Source organism: Ptychodera flava, chromosome 5 (genome assembly GCF_041260155.1).
Source record: "Ptychodera flava strain L36383 chromosome 5, AS_Pfla_20210202, whole genome shotgun sequence".
Lineage (NCBI taxonomy): Eukaryota > Metazoa > Hemichordata > Enteropneusta > Ptychoderidae > Ptychodera > Ptychodera flava.
This window is the reverse complement of record NC_091932.1, coordinates 34,414,889-34,435,603: the sequence shown is the minus strand read 5'-3', so window position 1 is coordinate 34,435,603 and position 20,715 is coordinate 34,414,889. Positions and strand designations below refer to the sequence as shown.

The 20,715-nt window shown below is 37.5% G+C and overlaps 2 long non-coding RNA genes across 2 annotated transcripts; both read right to left on the bottom strand.

The window, feature by feature from the left end:
- Nucleotides 1–2,505: 2,505 nt before the first annotated feature.
- Nucleotides 2,506–6,963, bottom strand: LOC139133697 (uncharacterized). The gene is made up of 3 exons (XR_011552631.1): nt 6,896–6,963; nt 5,194–5,246; nt 2,506–2,802 (listed from the first exon to the last, which is right to left on the bottom strand). It is a non-coding gene; the product is annotated as an uncharacterized lncRNA (long non-coding RNA).
- Nucleotides 6,964–16,456: 9,493 nt separating this feature from the next.
- LOC139132585 (uncharacterized) lies at nt 16,457–19,036 on the bottom strand. Its single transcript, XR_011552362.1, has 3 exons — nt 18,910–19,036; nt 17,505–17,729; nt 16,457–16,974 (listed from the first exon to the last, which is right to left on the bottom strand). It is a non-coding gene; the product is annotated as an uncharacterized lncRNA (long non-coding RNA).
- Between the last annotated feature and the right edge of the window lie 1,679 nt (nt 19,037–20,715).

Here is a 20,715-nt window from a genome sequence, read left to right as displayed (position 1 = left end):
ACATGAAGCTCAAAATCAAGCAGTTTTACACGATTCAGAATTCCGCTTGACAGTATCTCCGGAAGACATCGTAATTCGTCACATTCTATGTCAAATTTAACAACGTCGATGTCATTCTGGAAAAAACCGAATAGAGAATCATGGTATATCAAACAACGCCACACCGCACTTCAATCTCTGGGTGGAGATTGGCTAGCATCATAAAGGTGACGTACCGCGTGACATATTATGGCAATTGTCCAAATGGTCCCGTGAAACCGTTCAAAAGTAAACGCAAAGACGCAGCCGCAGAATGCACTGCACATGTCTGATTGCAATGATGCATGTAGGTGGTATAAGTTTTGCAGAACGGGCGGTCTGTACGTTTCCTTAGTGCACGCAAAGTTATATTGTTCTCGATGGTAGATGTATAATAATATATAATACTGAATGTCACTGTACATGATATTTCATGCTGAATATTATTTGACATTGTATATTTAATACTTTAATCCTGAATAAGTATTTAAAAACTTACACTGCATTGATAACTAAGCATAGCAAAGAATTTTTTGTGTTAAACAGAGTATAATTATTGCCAGGCTATGAGATTCTCTGGCGTACGAATGCAAGTTGAGTTGAACGCTGGAAAGGCGATATACAGGATTACAGATCATTTAAATTTACTCTTTCCAGTTCTGGTAGATGCTAATATCACATATTACCTGTTCATGATTCAACATTTTTCTGATGGACTCTAGAGTTCGACATTTTATGGTCCCCTTTCGATGTTTAACAGTGTCGTTGTTGTTGTCACACAGTCCGATGTTGTAAAAATAGATGCGTTCAGAACGTCGATATTCGGACATTCCATTGCTGCGGTGAATGGAAAACAACATAAACATTTTAATTTGTGAGTCGTCATTGGATTGGTATTATATAGCACAGTCAAGTTAACCTTCAAAAACTTGAAGAGGAATATGTTGATAATCCGACAAATCCATTCATACAGACACCAGAGGTTTATTTCTTTGCGGAGCTATAATTCGATAACATTTTGAATTCATCAAAAGTCCTGACTGTCCACATCTGATTCAATATGAATGGCAATCGAAAACCAATTTTCTAAGAACTTCGTCGTGCAATATGCAAAAAAATACAAAAATGTGTTCACTCTAACTTTGAAATTTGAAATTTATACAAACTTCGTTAACCGGTCTCGTTGAGCGTCCTATGCAGACGCAATGCTCACGCCATATATTTGTAAAGGTTATTTTATTCCTGTTTAATGTATCTCCAAACCTGATAAGCTTATGACATAACGCAAAATAGATGTCTAAGGGAAATTTTGTTTGCAGCAGAGACAATAAAAACCGATATGCTGTACTTACAAAGGGTCAAAGATATTTTATATCAGGAAAAGAGCAAAAGCATAGCAGAATCAATTGTTAAAAATGTCTTCCCTTGTTCCATTATTCATTCATTCATTCATTCATTTATTCCATTATTCATTTGTTACACACAGACACACACACACACACACACCCGCGCGCGTCAGTGGAATACACAATGCATTCATTTTAAAAAATTGCAACTATTGTTACACTTTTGCATTTGAATTCTGGTATATTAGAATAATGAAATATTTTTTTAAAAAAGTGGGGTCACCAGGCTTGATTTTCTGCAACCTTACGATAAAAAAGTTACAGTTTTTCCCAGAAATCACTAAAAATCAATATATATAAAGCCATTCATTTCAAGTTCATGAAGACAATAAAATGTTCATATTCTCATCGTATAATATTACACACAAAAATAAATTTCGAACAGTGAAGATTCCAAATAAAAATTTCAAAATGTATCAATATATGGATTTTTTATTTTCCGACATATTTGCCATTATTACGCCCACAATTTTAGAGATTTAAAGTTGTATTTGTTGGAATATTTTGTCCTTCCGGTATTGTCAATTTTGTAAATCTTTTGTAAGGAGCATCTACGTCATGTTAGTCCTATACTTTGTATATATTTTTTCGGGAGGTCACCGTTTTATGGTTTTTTACTATTAGGTCAAGTGTAGCAAGTAATTCAAAAATTGCATACTCGATCATGATCGTCATTTTGGGTGCTCTTCAGCGGGTTCTATTTACCGGGGAAGATGAAGAATAACTCGAGTAGGCTTACACTCATAAATCTCAAAAAGTCAACTACTGCATTTACAAATGAATCAATTTAAACATTTACTTTAGAAATATTCTATAACCACTGCAGAATATTTATGTGTGAGTAAAAAAGGAGTGCCGAACATCTGCGAGCAGAACTGCGCAATACATCCTAAAAAATATGTGGTTATATGATAGTTTTGGGAGGGACTTGAATTTCTACCATATGAGAGGGATCTGAAAAATAAGATAACAATCGCCATTCCTTCAGCCCCTCCCCTCCCAACCGTAATTGGTGAACGCATCATAAGGAAAAACTGTGTACCGGTAAGACACGCGACTTCGTTTCGTGTCTGACGCAGCATAAATGACACTCAAGTTAACACGATGCAGGAAAAGGCTATGTTGGAAGTTTGGTGTGTAGTACATACCCAATGGAATACACAATGCATTCCTTTGGATTTATTCCCACATCCATACAGACATTCCATCCGCCATCTCTTGGTATTGGATGACCCATGCGACGGTTGTCACTACAATTGTACTTCGCAGTCGTCACAGCTTTCATTAAAAGTCCGATACTTTGCTCATCCGTGAGAATGGCTTCAACTTCACGGTCAATGCCATGATACTCTCCTTGCTCAACTTTATAGAGATTTGCCTTTGAAGGAAAAGAGACCGATCGAATACCATTTCTATCGTTCCTTGGTCTGTGTTTGAGTTTAGTTGAATAAGGGTTGGTACATATACTTTCGTGAGTAATTTTTTGGCTATTTTTTGGCAGCAGTAGCAAGTTGCGCATCGAATTTTCCGATCCACTGATTAACAGTGGTTTCCTTCTCAAAGTCCAAAATCGAACACAAGATGCGTGCGTACTGTTCCCTCCCGCTGATTCAAGAATGTGCCGTCTATACTGTGACATGCATTTTTAAAGATTGCAGGTCGTTTGCACGTGCTGATCTTAGATGTCCACCGCAGCCATGTACAAAATGGAGCGTTTTATGACTGCGTTGGTATTTTTACCGAACGTTGAGCTATATGTAGTCGCTGACCCAACCCCCTGTGAGGTATCGAAGGTACTTTTCGAAATATCTTACAAATATCAACATTTCCTAATCGAGATGTTGATATATAAACTCCCTGTATGCGAATATCTGTATACAACTAAAACCCCGCACACGCAGGAGTAACGACCTACTCCCTTTACATAATTATATATATTTACATGAAAATGACCGTTTGAGTTAAATGAACGGACGCGTCATGTTCCTCAGTAGGCCGAATTCACTCCAACCATGACTAGTGGCACTAAGTGTACATAATCTGCACTGTCGTCGTGATAGTCTTCGAGGAAGAACATTTTCCTATTGGCCCCTACGACATTTCTAAAACATTCAAACGTATCTCGATGTTACCGTTTGCGCATCATGCATCTGAGTAGTAAGACTATAAGACTGCATTCACCAAAAAACACTAGAGCAGGGGGAGAATCCAAAAAGTTCTCTGATTTATTCAAATGTCCCCTAATAACAAACTCAAAAGGCATTCAATTACCCCTCTTTCTGACGTGCTAAAATTTGAACCCACCCCCTCATTAAAATAAAACTGACCTGATCTTGAAAGTTACAGAATTTTTCGGTGTGTGCTGGTGAGTTTTTCTTTCAGGGAAGAAGGTTGCTGTTTTGACATGTTTTCTCTTACAGGGGAACTTCATTTTGTAAAACAGAGAAACTGCGATTACATTAAAAGCTTCGGAAGCAGGCTGTACCTTTTGACCAATTTTCATTACATTTTGTTCTTTGTATCAACTGCAGCTTTTTGTTCTACTCCCCACAGAAGGCTAAAATAATAACGGACATTCTGTTTGGCAAAATATTCTGTATATGTATATGTAAAGACCGTAATCATTGTTATTCATTACAAATGAATTCTAGTCCAGATTTGACCTCAATTTTAAACAATAATAATTCAGACTGTGCACATATGGCTGTGTTGGTTAGCTAAAAACTGGATTTTCATCACACTTCAGGATGTTGAGCAAGAAAGTGTAGTAGATACACAAAACATAAATTTGAGTTGTTTACTAAAAGGCCAGTAAGAGTATACTGTTTATTTGTGTCCTATTAAAAGTGACGCAGTGTGATTTCTACTATTCCAATGCCAAAGTCCTGAAAGGGGGTCTTACAAGCTGTTTTCAGTACGGTTACCAATAGCTGCCAAACAGCTTTACAACTTCAGGATCAAACGTTAGGTTTCCAGTCTCTGCTAGAGAATGCTGCAAAGTTGTGGATGGGCTGTTTCATAAATCCTAAATATTGTGCATTGGAACATGCGGTTGACTGTTATCTTTGTCCTGCTCTATAAAAACAAATTTAATGTTTCTGTTGACACACATAACAAAGAGGATGGAGCAGTTCAATGTGATCTGGGCTGATATCTATAGGTGTGAGAAAGTATGTGTATGTTAGTGCGTGTGTTCTTGAACAATAAATGCACAAAGAGAAATTTTTTCATACAACTAATTTTTGCGACTTTTTATTTAAAGGTATACAGTCACCTGTGATCTAAGTATGCCCATATATGATCAAAAGGGCCTTCCTCGGTCTTCAAAATGCTCATGTGGGGGCGCTCTTCTTAAAAAGCGGCCACCCGCTTAAAATCTGTGATTGCTTATATTTTCTTTTTCCGTGGTAACTCTGGCAAAATAGGAACATTTGACTGTATACCTTTAAGAGACAACTCAGCCCATATTTCATATCAATCAGAGACAGTTTCGTTTTGAGCCCCCCTATACGCGATCAAGTCTTTTCAAATCCCCCGACATACCCTTGATATTTTTAAATTCCCCTCCCTCCTCCAGAGGTGTTTGTGAATGCAGCCTAATAGAGTTGGAATATTTCAATCCCTGTCTTTCTATGCATTTTTCGGTTGAGCAGATTATACAGTACGAGGGTAGCAGTAAATATCGTCCATAGTAAACAAACAAGTGTTATGTCAGGAAAATCATGTCATTATTGTCAAGCTGACAACATTCAATACAAGATATTCATACCTGTATCACTTTATGCTCTGCCTGATATCGGAAACCAATCTCTTTGGTTTTATCTGAAAAAATGAAATTTACATTTTAGTATTTTAGCATTCATCATTCAACGTTGGATTCTTTGGGCTTGGGTAACCTGGTATTATCTAATATAGTGAAATTCCGAATCACAGCAGATCACAGGTGGTGATATAATATTTGCTACCATGTGTGGTATGATCAGTTGTCATGGCACTGAGCTACGTAGCCGTGATTAGTCTATATGTTTTACAGGGAAATTTTAAATTACCTGAACTAGACCGTTGCATTTACGTTTCATTCAATATTCCATGTTAACGTTCGAAACACATGGTTTACACAAGCGCCTGTTGTAGATGCGACATATAACAGATATCAGAGTATTATATAAGGCTGTCAGTAAAAAAGTAGACCATTGAATATGGGTGACTACACACACAATCGAAGCGTCATGCTATCTGGCCAGAGAATGGAGCTAATTCACATACCGACTAGTCTGCATAGGGCAGTAAAAAGGATGTTAGCCGTTTACACGTGTACAAATTCTCTAAGCTCAGACGTAATTTGCTGTTGTTGGAGCTCCCAGTGACGCAGTCAAATCATATGAACGTCAAAGAGTTGGCAGGTACTTCGGAGTTTTTGAGGGGAGGGATTTTTCTTAGCATATGTTATGTGAGCTATCTATCGTCATGTCTTTGTTAGTTAGAGCTCCTATCCAAACAATATTTTGTATTCAGATTCAGAAAACATTATTTTCTCCTATAGAGAAATTTACCTGTGGTTCGTAATACCAAACACAGAATACAACACAAAAATTATAAAACATAATATAATTCACAAAACAAAGAAGGCTAAAATCAGTGAGAATGACTTGAATTTGAATGAATTTGACTTGTTTAAAATTGAAATGGAATTCGGAATACAACTCAGCTTCGTTCTCACAGCTCTACACTTTGAAACCCGTAAACGACGGCCTGATGGCAGGTTCTCATAACATCTACTCAAGACGTGATTTTGATCAATTGAAATGGCTTTTGCCTTCTTTTTCATACGTCGGATGTATAGATCACTAAGGTTTGACTGTCTCTTATCAACCACATTGCTACATGTATTAACAATTCTAACTAGAATGCTTTTGCCGCCCAAACTAGACCCTAAAAACTGAAATATTAAAACGTAACGTATTCATTAAAATTCAAAATGAGTAGCTTCTCTTTGACTTTTATAACGGAATAATCTGCAAAAAAATTCATCCCACTTTTCTTTCAAAATGCTTGTGATTGGTAAAAGTAGCTTTGTTTGATCGAAGATATCAGTTCATTAATGACTATAAAATCGTCAGAGCTGGTACTTTCTATATCTATCAGAATATGAAAAAATGATACCAAAATTGTCATTGTATTTTTTTAATTGCGAAAACATATTTTGCGACTATGCAAAACATATTTGCCTCTTCGAAATCGTGAAACCATTTATAAAGATTTAATCGACGAAGGTTGTTTTTGTCTTTGACTTATAAGGTCACTTGTGCCAGTACCATCGCACTAAGAAACAATTTCAGGGAGTCAAAGATGTGAATAGAGACAATGCTGCTGTATGAGTGTCTGCTTCTTGGCTCGTCAAAAATATGAGTCGACATGTCGACATAATAAGGATATCATCGGGGAAGAGAATAAAACTATGTCTAGCTTACCGTAACGCAGAAGAAAAAACAAAACTACAGCAAGTACGACCAGGAATACAATGCGATAATAGCAATACTTAGAGGTTATTACCCAATATCGCCTGTTCCTGTGTCGTATCAGCATGAGTGTCATTTGTGCTGTGTCAGACACGAGACGAAGTCGAGTGTCTGACACAGCACAAATGACACGAATGCTGATACGACACAAGGAACAGGCGATATTGGGTAATAACCGATTTATCATATACCCATGCCCATAATTTTACTAATAGAACAAAAAACCTTAAATTTTGAGGCTTTACTTTATTACGCCTTGCGCATAAATATCAGAATGTTTATGTGAACAGGCTTCATTCATAAAGTATACGACGCAGCTGTCAACATCACGCTCGACATCGCTGCAAGTCGTTCATATCTCAATGAAACCCAAGAAGAAAGACACCAGGATACAAAAATCGTCATACAGAAGGAACTTTTTAAGGTGCAATATGCTATCACAATTGTAACCGATCAAAAACTGTGCTCAGCTTTAAATCTATCCTGATTTCGATCGTCGTACGGCATGGAGCTCACGCGGAGAGGGGACGCCATTTTGTTAGTTTACCCTGAGAGTTGCCATGTCAACAGTCGTACGAACGGCAGAATGTTTGCCGGAACTTGACCAAAAAAAATACCATGGGAAAACATTTCAAGACTCAATATGTTATTTCTGTATTTTGCAACCAGAAATACCCGTGTTCCTCGAAGCCCTTCAAGTTTTTACGTCGGCGACATCGCTACGCAGGCGGAGAGCGGCAGCCATTTTGTTGTTTACGTTGTTTACCAACAAACTGCTAATGTAGTTCGGGAAAACTCTAAAACTGATGACGTTCATCGTGCATATCTCGACGTTTACCGTGAAATATCACGGCTGATATTTTACGGTGAACGTCACTAGTATGTAGCAATATGGGCATGGGTATATGATAAGACGCCGACATCGTTCTTCAGAAGTACGATTGAAATGAAAGCACAATGTACGTACAATATTCAGCAAAACGAATTCTCTATTGAGTGGATGGTGGCAAATGTCACCAGTTCAATATCCACCACGTCACAGGGTATCCCTCTTTACATTTACATAATATATGTATGCATGTTTGTATTGCTATGAAAGTCATTTAATGTATTTTTATGAGTCGCAACGCCAACGACATATTTGAAAGCAGGGCGTTATAAATATAACATAAATTACTTCAAAATTATCGACGAAAGAAACTGTTTCAACAGTTGTTTCTCCTTTCTGTTTTTCAGCAAAGAAGGGGAAACAAGAGCATTCTTTTCGCCTTTATGACGTCTCTACTCCAACAATATTTCAACCGGTTGATGTAGAGTATGAAAATATACGCATGATGTGCCCTAGTATAAAACAAATACTTGTACGGTGTCTCACCTTGTAGCCATCTGTCTGGTTGTCTGCATAGATTTGCACTGATCGTATGCACATCTGAGATAATGCTGTACTTAAATGCATTTCAATTAGTTTTGTGTCTATCTGCTTTATCGACTACGCACATATGGGATTATACTGCATAGGATCAATATTATTTTTTTTCATCGCAAACCAATACCGAGAATATATAATCGGTATTGTCAAGCTGGCGACAAATTGAATATATGTCATACCGAAGTATGTCTTTGTTCAGGTTGCTATCGGCCACCAAATCCCATGGTTCCAGCCCGAAAAAATAAATTAAAAGGGCTTAAAATTCAAGTATTTATTATGGAACATTTGATTTATTTTTGTGTGGTTGAGGGAGCGAGCACAATTAACAGCGGGGGACCCAGGAAAATATTTTGTAAGTTCTTTTGGTAAGGTGTTTCGTTGTATCGCTAATAAAGATATATTCTACCAACCTTTGGTGTTTCGGTCTTAACTTAGCACTGCCCTTGACAATCTTGCGTATACGTTTTATCAACATGCTGCATCTATTATCTGACCAGTTTGATTGCCTAATTCGCCAAAGCAAGCAAGATGGTAATTTAGTCTATTATCTGATGAGTTTGAGTACCTAATTAGCCAAAGTAATCAAGGGTAAATTACTAATCTGTGGACGCTCTCACCAGATTATCACCGGATTAAATTTGACAAAGTCGATAACGAACGCACCAGCAAGGTATGTGCGTTCGTTATTGACTTTGCCAAATTTAATCCGCTGATAATCTGGTGAGAGCGTCCACAGATTAGTAATTTACCCTTGATTACTTTGGCCAATTAGGCACTCAAATTCATCAGATAATAGACGCAGCATGTTGATAAAACGTTTACGCAAGATTGTTAGGGCAGTGCTAAGTTAAGACCGAAACACCAGAGGTTGGTAGAATATATCTTTATTAGCGATACAACGAAACACCTACCCACCCCTGGTGAAGGACATGTAGACAACACCCTGTGGCACTACCGAAGACAAGAGATGTTAGTAATAATTATATTTACCTGTCTGTCCGTCACATTTTAATTGGTCGAGCTGAACCACGTGACTGAGCACAAATACACAGTCATGGTTTAATAACTCACAGTATCCTAAACATCGTAACTTAACAGCTAAAACGTAAGTTGTAATTTAAGCAAACATAATAATCACAAAATAAAAACGGCGCACTTGTTGGCCAAGTCTAAACGCTTTTTCAAAACAAATTAAGGATTTGCAAAGTTTTTACAGCGCGCAAAAGAGTGACTCGCTTATTGCACAAGGTCTGGGGCCCCGTTGTCTTTCGCGTCGGCGATTTTCGTAAATTTGGACCGTTTTCTTGGGTTGATTGATGATATAATGGAAATAACAGACTCCACCCTGACCATTAATGTTTATTTATGAGCGCGGGCAAAAGGAAAATCAAAATTAACGGGCTCTGCAAGCCTCGCCCGTTAATTTTCGGCTCTCCTCTCGCCCATGCCTATAAATAAACTTTAATGGTCAGGGCGTCGTCCATTATTTCTATAATATTACAGTAGTGTTTGAAATTAGAATACTTTCAGTCAATCGGTTACTGCCTTTGTAACCAGCAGACTAGACTGAGGCATGCATTAAATTTCATAACATTGATCGACAAATACAAGCTGAAGTAACACATGTTAAGTAGATGCTTTAGTATTAAAAGGTATGTCAGGAGTGGAAAGAACAAACAAAGAACCACGAGAGTCTGTTACCTTTTGCCGCTTACTTTGACACGCAGTATATACTAATAATTGTTATATCTGGAAAGTGATAGACGCAGAAAAGTTTTACAGCTGATAAATACTGCCCTATCTGAAAAAAAAATTAGGGAGAATTGATCTGTAATACTAGGGTTCGTTGCACATTTGAACCAGATTAACACTGATTTGATAATCCTAGTGAGAGATTAAATAAAAAGAGGGCAAACTAAAACCTCCAACAATGGTTACATTTGTCTAACTTTTGTAGTGTGTCTGTCCAACACATTTCTGTTCGTTTGCCTTTCCGGTATACTCGGTGATAGCAAACTGTTGATGCCATTTCTCATGCTCACACATTGACAGTCAGGTTAGTGCTATCAAGAACAAACTGTGGTCAATGCTGATAGTGACCCTTGTATAGATCAAGTGATGCTCCATTATCGCATATTATGTTATAGCTTTGTCAATACCAGTGAATTTTGTGACGTATGCGATTATCGAACATTGCGGCCCAAGATGTTCTTGACATCTACAAATTCACTGGCATCGCCAATGATAGCAATAATGTACTCTCCTGAAGGCCAATAATGCATTCATTCAATCTATGCACGACATAGTGTACTAGGCTACGCCTCGTACACTATGTTTTGCAAAGATTGCTTTCGTCCATTATTGGCCATTGGGGGTACATTATTCCTTAAATTATCATAGTCGGTCATTGAAACACAGTATTTTCATGGGTATTCATCGAAATCAGTTTTCTGTCCCACTAGAGTGTGATATCTAAACTATTTCTTGGACAGAAAAATACTGCAGAAGCTCTCACCGGTCTGTGGAATTTGCAAGGTCCCCTGAGCACCCCTTCATGTAATTCATCTGCCCCTCAGGCTTGTACATATATGTTCGTTCCCTAACAAGGTTTTACCGAATGCTATGGGGGTCACATCACAGAGTCGTACCGTGCAAATTTGGTAATAAATTTTTTAACTTACATTTTACTTACAGTAATCGGAGCGATGAACGATGTGGACTTTTCTGGTCTCTCTTTGTGTTAAAGTTTCCATTTGTTGGAAACTGATGTTTTGCGATAAAGCCATCAAGAAATCTGTTTCCTGTAGCCGATTACAGCCTTATTCCAAGTTGTCAGAGATAACACGAAGACTGACAATTTTGTTGTTTTATTTCTGATGCAACCAGTCAAAATTAAGATACAAAAGAAACGACAGACTTACCAAATTTCATAGAGGCGTATACTAGGGAACTCGGGTATACTAGGGAACTCGGCTATACTAGGGAACTCGGCTATACTAGGGAACTCGCCTATGGAGTACCAGGAAGGGTCTCTAAACTAATCAAAATATTCAGAACAAAAGCCTTTTAAATTTTATATCCAAAATTATTTCAAATCAACCCATACTTTTTCATTTGTTTGGAAATTCTCGAAAAGTTTTCGCATTTATCTTCAAGAAATCAACCCGTTCATTCAGTATATATTTTATGATGCTGTGTGATTCCTCAATAATTGAAATCAATTTAACAAGCCAAGGATAGTGTATGATGTCATATATTATTGTTTTGTCGGAAGAAATAAATATTAATAGTATAGCAAATAACTGATGTATAGTTGGCTTACCGTGCCCAAGAAACCACAAAACTATGACAAACAAGACTACGAAGAAAACGCGGTAATAGCAAGATGACATCACTTTTGTGAGGACCACAGATAAATAGAAGAAACAGACTAGCAACGCGGCATGGCTTTTGTTCCATGGTCGTCTCGGTAGACTATGGCCTTTTCATATTAAAATGTGCTTCACAGGTGTTACATTTTTTGAGACCTTTGTTCGTGTGTGATAATTGCACGAGATTATGCAAAAAGTACGACGAGATGGCATCGTGCTGCCAGTCGCGTAGCAATCATACTTACTTTGTGAGCTCTCAGGGCAGAAACACTGCTTCACGCCAATCAAAACGTAACACGCCCGCAGTTTCATAAACACGTCCTTCAATGACCAACTTTTAATAGACCATATGACTGACCGTAAACCATTGAGTAAAACCAGACAGTATCTTTTTAGTAGATTTTCAAATTTGGTTGAAACACACTAATTATATATTCATAAAAATGTGAGAGGAATTTTTAAAATGGTAAAACTCACTTTCCTGAAGCTCAAAACTTTCCCGTTTTCGCCAGCACGCCGATTCTACTCAGCACCACATGAAAACAATAACACAAACTTTGCCGAACATACTTTCGCTTCAAAATTGGCGAAAATCCGGAAACTACCGAAGGGTGCATGGTCGGCACTCTTCGGAAAAGCGAGGCGAGAGATACCTGAGGCGAGGCGAACATGGATGACTTACGTAACCGCTTCATGCCTTGAACAATACCCGTTGCCAGTCTGTTTCTATTTTTCTGTGTGAGGACCAACGAAACACACTGTAGCCGCAGACAAATCGTTCGATATGTTCCGTTGATGGTGTCAGCTGTGCTCCACTCTCTATATTCGTGAATGTGTGTAAGCTTAAGCTTATTACAGCTTATTTAGCTTATTACAGATAGCCCCTCCCCTTCATATAAGCTTTCAATTTAATACCCACTTACCCAACCTTTCCTGTGCGTTACTGCATTCACCATTCCGCAGAGAAATTGTCCATAACTTTGCTCAAGACTTTTGGATTGTCTTTGGAGCTTCGAGGTAAGATAAAATCTTAAGGTCCCAGGATGCGCCTAGAAAAGGCCAACGCCCTACTCCTATAAACATAAATTTTTATCAGTTTTATATGAACTATTATTTTCCAAAGATATTGTTTGCGATGAGTTGAAAAATGAATAAATTGCACCATTAAATCAAAATATCAATTGATTCGTTAATTGTCCACTTGAAATGCAAACAATTATGCTGTCAACCTTATTTACATTAAAGGGCCAGTAATGCTAACTTTTGATGATTTTTTCACAATTCTTGTTTTTAACGTCAACCACAATTTCTTGTTCTACTCCCCTAAGCATGTGGTATGCACGGTGTTCAGCTTGTCAAACCAGCCCGTACATGTGTAAACTACGTTGTCACTGTTGACAAGTCACAGAATTCAGGTCAGCACTAGAATTCAAATCTAAACAATAACAGTGCATTTTTAGACATATATGATGACAAGCTTAATAGTGGGTAATAAAAACAATAAAATAATCATCAAAAGTTAGCATTGCTGGCCCTTTAAACAATAATCCCCAGGTCTCTTTACAATTCTAACTGTGGGAAAGAAATGCAAAAATGAAAACAGAGGAAGTGTTCCATTCAGTCTATCATCAGTACGTAGATAGTCTTCGTTCTTGGATTTTTGTAAACACGTTACAAAATAACACCATCTATAAATGTAAAATAAAAATAATTTCTGTCTTTCTTTAAGGCGTCAAAACCAATGCATATTGTTTAATGCAAATAAAAACGACATGAGTGTGATAGAGAATAGTGTTATTGTTATGGAGATTGCAAAGAATAATGGACCTAGCCGTCGTAGATGCCAGTAACATAATTAAAACAAAAATATTTCAAGAATAAGATGAGTAAACGAGACAAACATTTCCCCGCACTAACGAATACTAAAGAATCCTACGGGTACAGAGCAAACTGCACGAAAGCGGAGCACTAGTTGCCGACATCGATGACGACAAGAACTGAATATGACAAAATGATGTATAAAATATGTGGCTATTTGTTGTATGAGTATGGGAATAAATAAGAATACATTTGGTTTTATAGAGAAGTTTCATCTTTTGGTACATGGCACTCTGATGCTGCTTGGATTTTCATTGTTTTACTGCAAAGTACTGTCTATGTATTTTTTCTAATTTATTCATTGTCTTCTGTCCGTTGTCGTTGATACAGTCTCATTGTTATTGTATGAGTAAATTGCAAATGAAATGTATCGAAGAGCCGATTTCTGATATTTGAGTTGTATTTAGTAAATGTGCTTCATTTTCACGTGTTGGTCTTGAGAAAGATGCCATTTTATTAAATGCGCAATTTACTTTGATGATTTCATCCTATGGTGCAATAATACAAGCATGATATTATTTTCAAAAGCTACTCTCATTTTTGTAATCACAAACTTTAATAAAGCTATCTGTGTTTTCCGACAAATGTATACTTTATTAAAAATGCTGTACCTGAAAATATTGATACCATTTGCTGTCGGAAGTCTAACTGTTTCACAGTTTACCGACGTATAAGTTAATTGCTGTGATAATATTTGCGTGGGATGTGAAGTGTGCTTGTTAGTGATTATGATGTGTGAGTGCCTCGTAAACTTTACAGTGTTTAGACTCTGAAAAGTCGCCGTCAGAAGAACTTAGGTTGATTTTAGAAACTTATATTTCAGAGTTGATTGTAGATTAAGCGGGTTTTACCACTATTCTCTTCGCTGATAGGTTACATCGGTACCGTACGAAGGTTGCCGAATTTACCTCAGATCGAGGCTTTGGGTCAAACAAGTAAACAGGCCGTTTAAATTAATATTCTTCCGTTATTTTAATATTGCATTCCTCTACGGAACAGTAACCCCAAAGAAATTCTAAAGAGCCTACAGGGCACTACAAGCGACGTCTATACTCTCAGCGCCCACCCCCTCCAATTTTCACCCCAAAAAATAATAAATTCGAGGATTAGTTAAACTTCGCTAAACCGTACAAAGCTTTATGATATATACTCTGGCGAGTAAAAAGTGATTGTGGCAATTTAACTTATTTAAATTTAACTTCGATATATGTAATTAAAAAGAAAGGGGCGATGGAAGTGCGCGAGTGAAGCATTATCAAGGACTTCAAAATAATCCTCCACTATTGGTAAAACAGAAAAGAATTGGAAAGGTTTGAGATCAAATACCTGTCCCCGAGGCTCATTCTTTTTAAGGACGCCCTCTAGTGTCGTACGTTGTTGATTTAATGTCATTGAGTATGATAAGGCTGGATGCAAGGTAGAGAAATCCTTAAACAAATTTGGCAATCCTGCTTTGTGCTGCACCTTTTCTAAATTTATCAGATAGTGACGTGATTTCATCCAAAATATTGAAAAGGCATCAAATAGTAAAAATTAAATACACAAAAATCGAAACTTTTCTGTAATGGCGCCTTTTTGCTGCATTTCAATAAACCAATATCAATGGTATTTAAATATGACAGTTTAAATTTTACGTTGTGCACCTTTACTTCTTATAGTGTGTCAGTTTTAGCGCACCTGAACAACATTACCCCAGATCTTTCTCACAAAAACCATAGTTTTCATACGGAGCCTTCAATAGTTGATAAAACTGGACCTTGTGGCAAGTTTTAGAGACTCAACGAGTTACTATGTGTAATAATTTTTTTTAAATGTCCAGTCAATAAATTTTGACTTAAAAATACTTCATTGTCATTTCTTACATTCATTTAAGGCAAATAATTGTTATCTGGCACAACTTTGTGTTCTGAAAGAAAGAATACACAAACATGTCATAAAAGCTTTGTCTGTAAAGTCTCAATGTTATTATTCCCTTGTTTTGAACGTCTATGCGAAAGAATGAAATAAAACATGAAAGTCTGAATTATATTCTTGAAGAAAAGAGGTGTGAAGCGAATCAGATTGAAAAAGTCATCAGCAAGAAATATGTGATATGATGTACACAGAAGGAGAACATTTAAAGCCTGAAGTCTTATGGATATTTCAAATTCTATGCTGTGGCCTCATTACATTTAAAGAATGTTATTTTCAAGTTCATCCTGGCCTGTCACCCAGAGGTCAAGCCTCGCCATGGAAAACAACGGCGTTGAACAGAACCGTTGACAGTGCACTGATTCAAAGTGCGTTGATTTTGTATCAGTAATTTTGTTCATATCGACTGCGTACTGCTCCCTAGAATTAAAGGGACAGATATTTTATCAGGCCTATCACTAAACAACCTTATTGAATGGACACAATGTTCAAAGGAGAACGAAGGACAAAGATAAACTGAATAGATAGTGTCACCCAGGGATTTATAACTGCAGTATTTGTCGAATTAAGGTGTGATGCGCCTCGGGGACAGATATTCAGCCTCTCAAACTTTTACAATATGTTTTAGTCTAACACTTGTGGGGGTTCATTTTGAAGTTCATGAAGTGAGGAAAGTTTTCATTATTTTTCCAAAAATTTAACACAGGGATGGCGGTCACTTTTAATTTCAAGTATCGGTAAATATTAAGCTGTTGTTTTCGTACCGCATTTTGCGTGGTGAACCCTGATATTTATTCTTGGGTTTTAAAGTTGCTTTACGGAAAGCTGCAATTTTTGACATGTTTTCCAACATTATTGTTTTGTGTGTAAATAACAGTTTCTTGTTTGCTCCCCAAGCCATCTCAAAATCGTCAACACAGACAGTCACTGTATATTTTTAATGTACTGCACTAGAATACACTTTCTGTTTAAAACTGAATTCAGGCCAGACAGGTATCTATTGGTCAAAAATGATATTTGATATAATACACTGGGTTGTATAGTCAAGATTTATACTTCTGATTTCATAATACCTTCGCGAAAAGAACAAGAAAATGAATTTGTTATAATAAATATATTGAAAATACCATCAAAAGATATGTAGCTATACATAATACATGTCTTATTTCATATTTACCCAAATATAAGATTCGCCATATCGTTTAATCGCTCGCACAATTCGACAGTACGTTAATAACGTAAGTAAGATTTATCCAGCCAGTTTTCAAACTGTTTGCACAAAGGAAATACTAGATTGACAAAGTTTCCATCCAAACTGTACCCCTGTGCTCCCTTTCCCTAGGCACTTGGTTTGGTCCACCAATAAAAAGATAACGTTTGCATCCGATGGCCAACGGAGACAAGGATCATGGGTAACTTTCCGCCAATCAGCCGCGCCGTCACTAGAACGAATAATACACTGGATACAGTTTACATAGCAACAACATAAGAACGCCTAACGAATTCCACGCCACTCAGCACTTCGTGTTCTGCTTCTCTTATAGTGTGTTTACCAAGCGTATTCAGTGTTCTAGTTAAACTGATTTCGTCATATTCAGAAAGTCATCTCACCAATATCATAGCAAACAAATTTATCCATGTACAAGAATGGCGAGTACTGAAGAAAAAGACTTCATCAAGTATGTGGGAGTAACTGACCCCGTGATGAACATCCATGCCCTCGCGTTCTTACATCTGGTAAGACTTTGTCATCCGCTATCTCGTTTGTTCTCAGTAACTTCATGGAATATTCAGAGGCGTCAGAAATACGCAAAATTTTGGATTGTTGTTGGAATCTACAATTCAAACTTAAAATATTGTATTGGTTTGTAGAAAAGTGCTCGCGTTTGCCTGCGGCCTTTTCCACGGATAACACTACTTGCACCAATCAGCCTAAACGGCGTTAATATTAATGCAAATAATAATTGCTCACCTCTCGTTAGCCTTGAGCGTCGGACACAAGATGCTGTTCATACGTCGGTCAACGGGAGAGTAGCCCGATTTGCCCCAGGGCATGATGGTTGTTGAAGCGCCTCCTAGCGACCAGTTGGCAAGGTCCTGTCGATCCGCATTCACCACACTCCTCCCCTTTCTGTTTTCAGGTCTGGACACTGGTACCTGCTATCTGCATCATTGGTATTTGTCACCTCCGCAGATCCTGTATGTTTTATCATACGGCTCTTTAATGTCAGTAACACTGAATAGGCATTTGCTCGTATTTCAAATTGCAAAGTCATTATCTGCCCATTCACCTTTATCCCATTGTTTTCGTGCCAGTATTCAAAGTTAATTCATAGAACGAGTACAAATCAATTTGGTTTTTACCTCTTCCATTCTATATGTTGTTTGTTTGTTTGTTTACATATTATTTTATTAGTTCTTAAGGCCCTTCCGTTTGTTTTGATGTAAATCTTTGACCAAAATTGAGCATTTTGACATCCCCCTTCCATGAAGAGACATACTGTCGTGGACCCTGGGCTTTGTACGTGAGCTGTGTCACGGAATACTTGCACCAATATCACCGTTACTCCTGTTACCTAAAGTGCTCCCTGAAACACTGTCAAAGATATCTCAAAAAGGCAAACACACAACCAAAAACTTCAAACAGGTTGTCTCAAACTCAAACGCATTTTGTACTCCGGGACTGTACCATTATTTTATGTGGAGGGCCGAACGATGTGAGGGATAAAGAGATAGGTAACTTCCACACTTCAATTTGGAAGATCACGTTTTGGGAACCCTTACCCTAACAAACTCAATACAAACAAACAGACAAACAACACGAACAGAACAACTATTCAAATGTTTTTTTTACAGTCCCGCCTCTTCATCGTAGCTTTCCACAGTCGCTTTTGTTGCAGTCCCTCACACCCCTCGTCCCCTCCACCCACAAAATAATGGTACACCCGGGGGTTGCTCTCTTACAATATTTGAACGCTATTTGAATGTAAAGGACCTTGACCCAATGTTCTTCTACTAAACCTTGGCTGTGTTCTCAGTAACTCACACTATCAAAAAATAAGTGTATAAAGGAAGGATTTCAACTAGAAGTCTTTGTAAAAGTAAAAATGGGGCTGATAAATGACTTACAAAATATAAAAGGTAAAAGGTAAACTGAGGATTGAATCTTAATCAAATGAAATTACAACACGTATGAAAACTTGAACTACAATGAACGAATAAAACAAAACTGAAGTTGAAAAAAATAAAAACAAAAATAAGGTGTGATTTAAAAGCATTAAAAAGGGGTTATTACTTATAAAGCAAAGATCAGTAAACTGTTCGAAACAAGAAATGCAGCTGAAAGGAAACAATAGCAAAAATGGAAAGAAACTGACCTGGGCGTGGTGAGTAGAACTATACCAGCTGTAGTGGAGGGTCGGAATGAACAAGTTCAAGGTGGAGGGATTCCTTAGATGGATTGAAATAGTCAAAAACTGAGGGATCCCCTAGGTAGTGAGAAAAATGAATTGAAACCGCGGGGAAGTGGGTTTACTCTTCTCTCTGGTTAATGCCCTTGGGTGTAAGGGTGTCAATTTCTGTGATGTATTTTTGTTCGTAGTGTTTACTTTGTGTATACCACTGGCCTGGAAATGAGATAGATTGTGGTCAAGTTGATTGAATTGTTCTGAGACTGGGGTAGGTTTGCGACTGCGGATCGTTTATGTGTTCGAAAATACGTCTTTTAAAATCTCTTCGTTCCCCTATGTATTTATACATTTTCGGCAAGTTATTATGTAAATGAGGTTGCGGGGTTTGCATTAAATTTGACCGATGATGTTATGGATCTTGCCCGTAGTTGAGCTGGTAATGTTTGTTTCTGTGATGAATTTGCGCTGGTTACAGTTGCCGCAGCATTTGGTTTTGCCTGTCGTAGGTTGGTGTGGTTGTTATTTGAGGTGCTCTCACGATAATTTTTTCTTAGATATGGAGGTTTTCTGAAGGCTGTGATCGGTATTTCTGGAATGGCTTTGTTTATTTTTGTGTTATTGGAAATAATACCTCATTGCCTGCGAATAATGTTAGAAATTTTAGGAAGCAACCTTCGACCCTACTCTTCCTAATATTTCTAACATTATTCGCAGAATGTGGAGATTCTGAATTAATTTTGGCGTTGATTTCGTACCATACGGTTGCAGATTTGTGATGCAATAATAAGGATTTGAATAGTATTGTCAACGTATGATCATTTGATCATGATAGTATGATGACACTTGTTCAATCGCTCTGATTCTTTCTAAAATACGGACATCGTTTCATCTCGTGAGCTACAATGGACTTGATATGAAATTGCAATCAATGATACGGGTATTTACTTCCACATTATTAGCTTTTACAATTACCAGGACTACATTGGTTCAACGAAATGATGGTACTTTAATCACGAAAAATGCACGGTACATTGCAATTATTTATAAACATTTAAATTTATCATATAAAGACATGTTCTTATAATAGATGTACGCCATACGACACATTTGTCAACGATAACTCACCACCACACTGTATATATTATTAATTTTGCAGCGGAATGGGTCACCCCAGGGCCCCAGAAGTTACCACGCATTACGTATAATGAGTGTTCACGTCACAAGATATACATATCCACACAAGTGATTTGTACACTGCTAATTACATAATGTGGAATTTACTTAAAGACTGACTAGGTTTAGCTCAAATACTTTGCATGTCCCTCGAGCAAAACGCAGTGTACCCCAACGACATATCGAAATAAAAATACATGTATGGCTACATACTATTTTGGGAGTATTTGAGCAAAGTATAAACACTCTTTACCTTTCGACCTCATACTTACTTTTGTCGGGGACGTTCAGCGCGGAAACGATGTACATGGTTACAGTACATGCCATGAGGCCTCGATATCTTTTGGCCGTCCTACTTGATAAAATTTGCTTAGTGGAGGACTGATTAGCGTGCAATTAAACAGACCTATCAATGAATGAATTAATTCGTATCTTTTCCAACCTTGCGTCCTGAGATAATCAATACAAAACAAATACCAGTCTTTGTGATGCCAATTTCTGTCACCTCCTGCATAGCGTCAAATTCTACAGCCAGTATTTCTGATGAGGTGTATGGTTGACACATCTTACCCATCGTTTCTCACCACGAGAAGGAGTCGC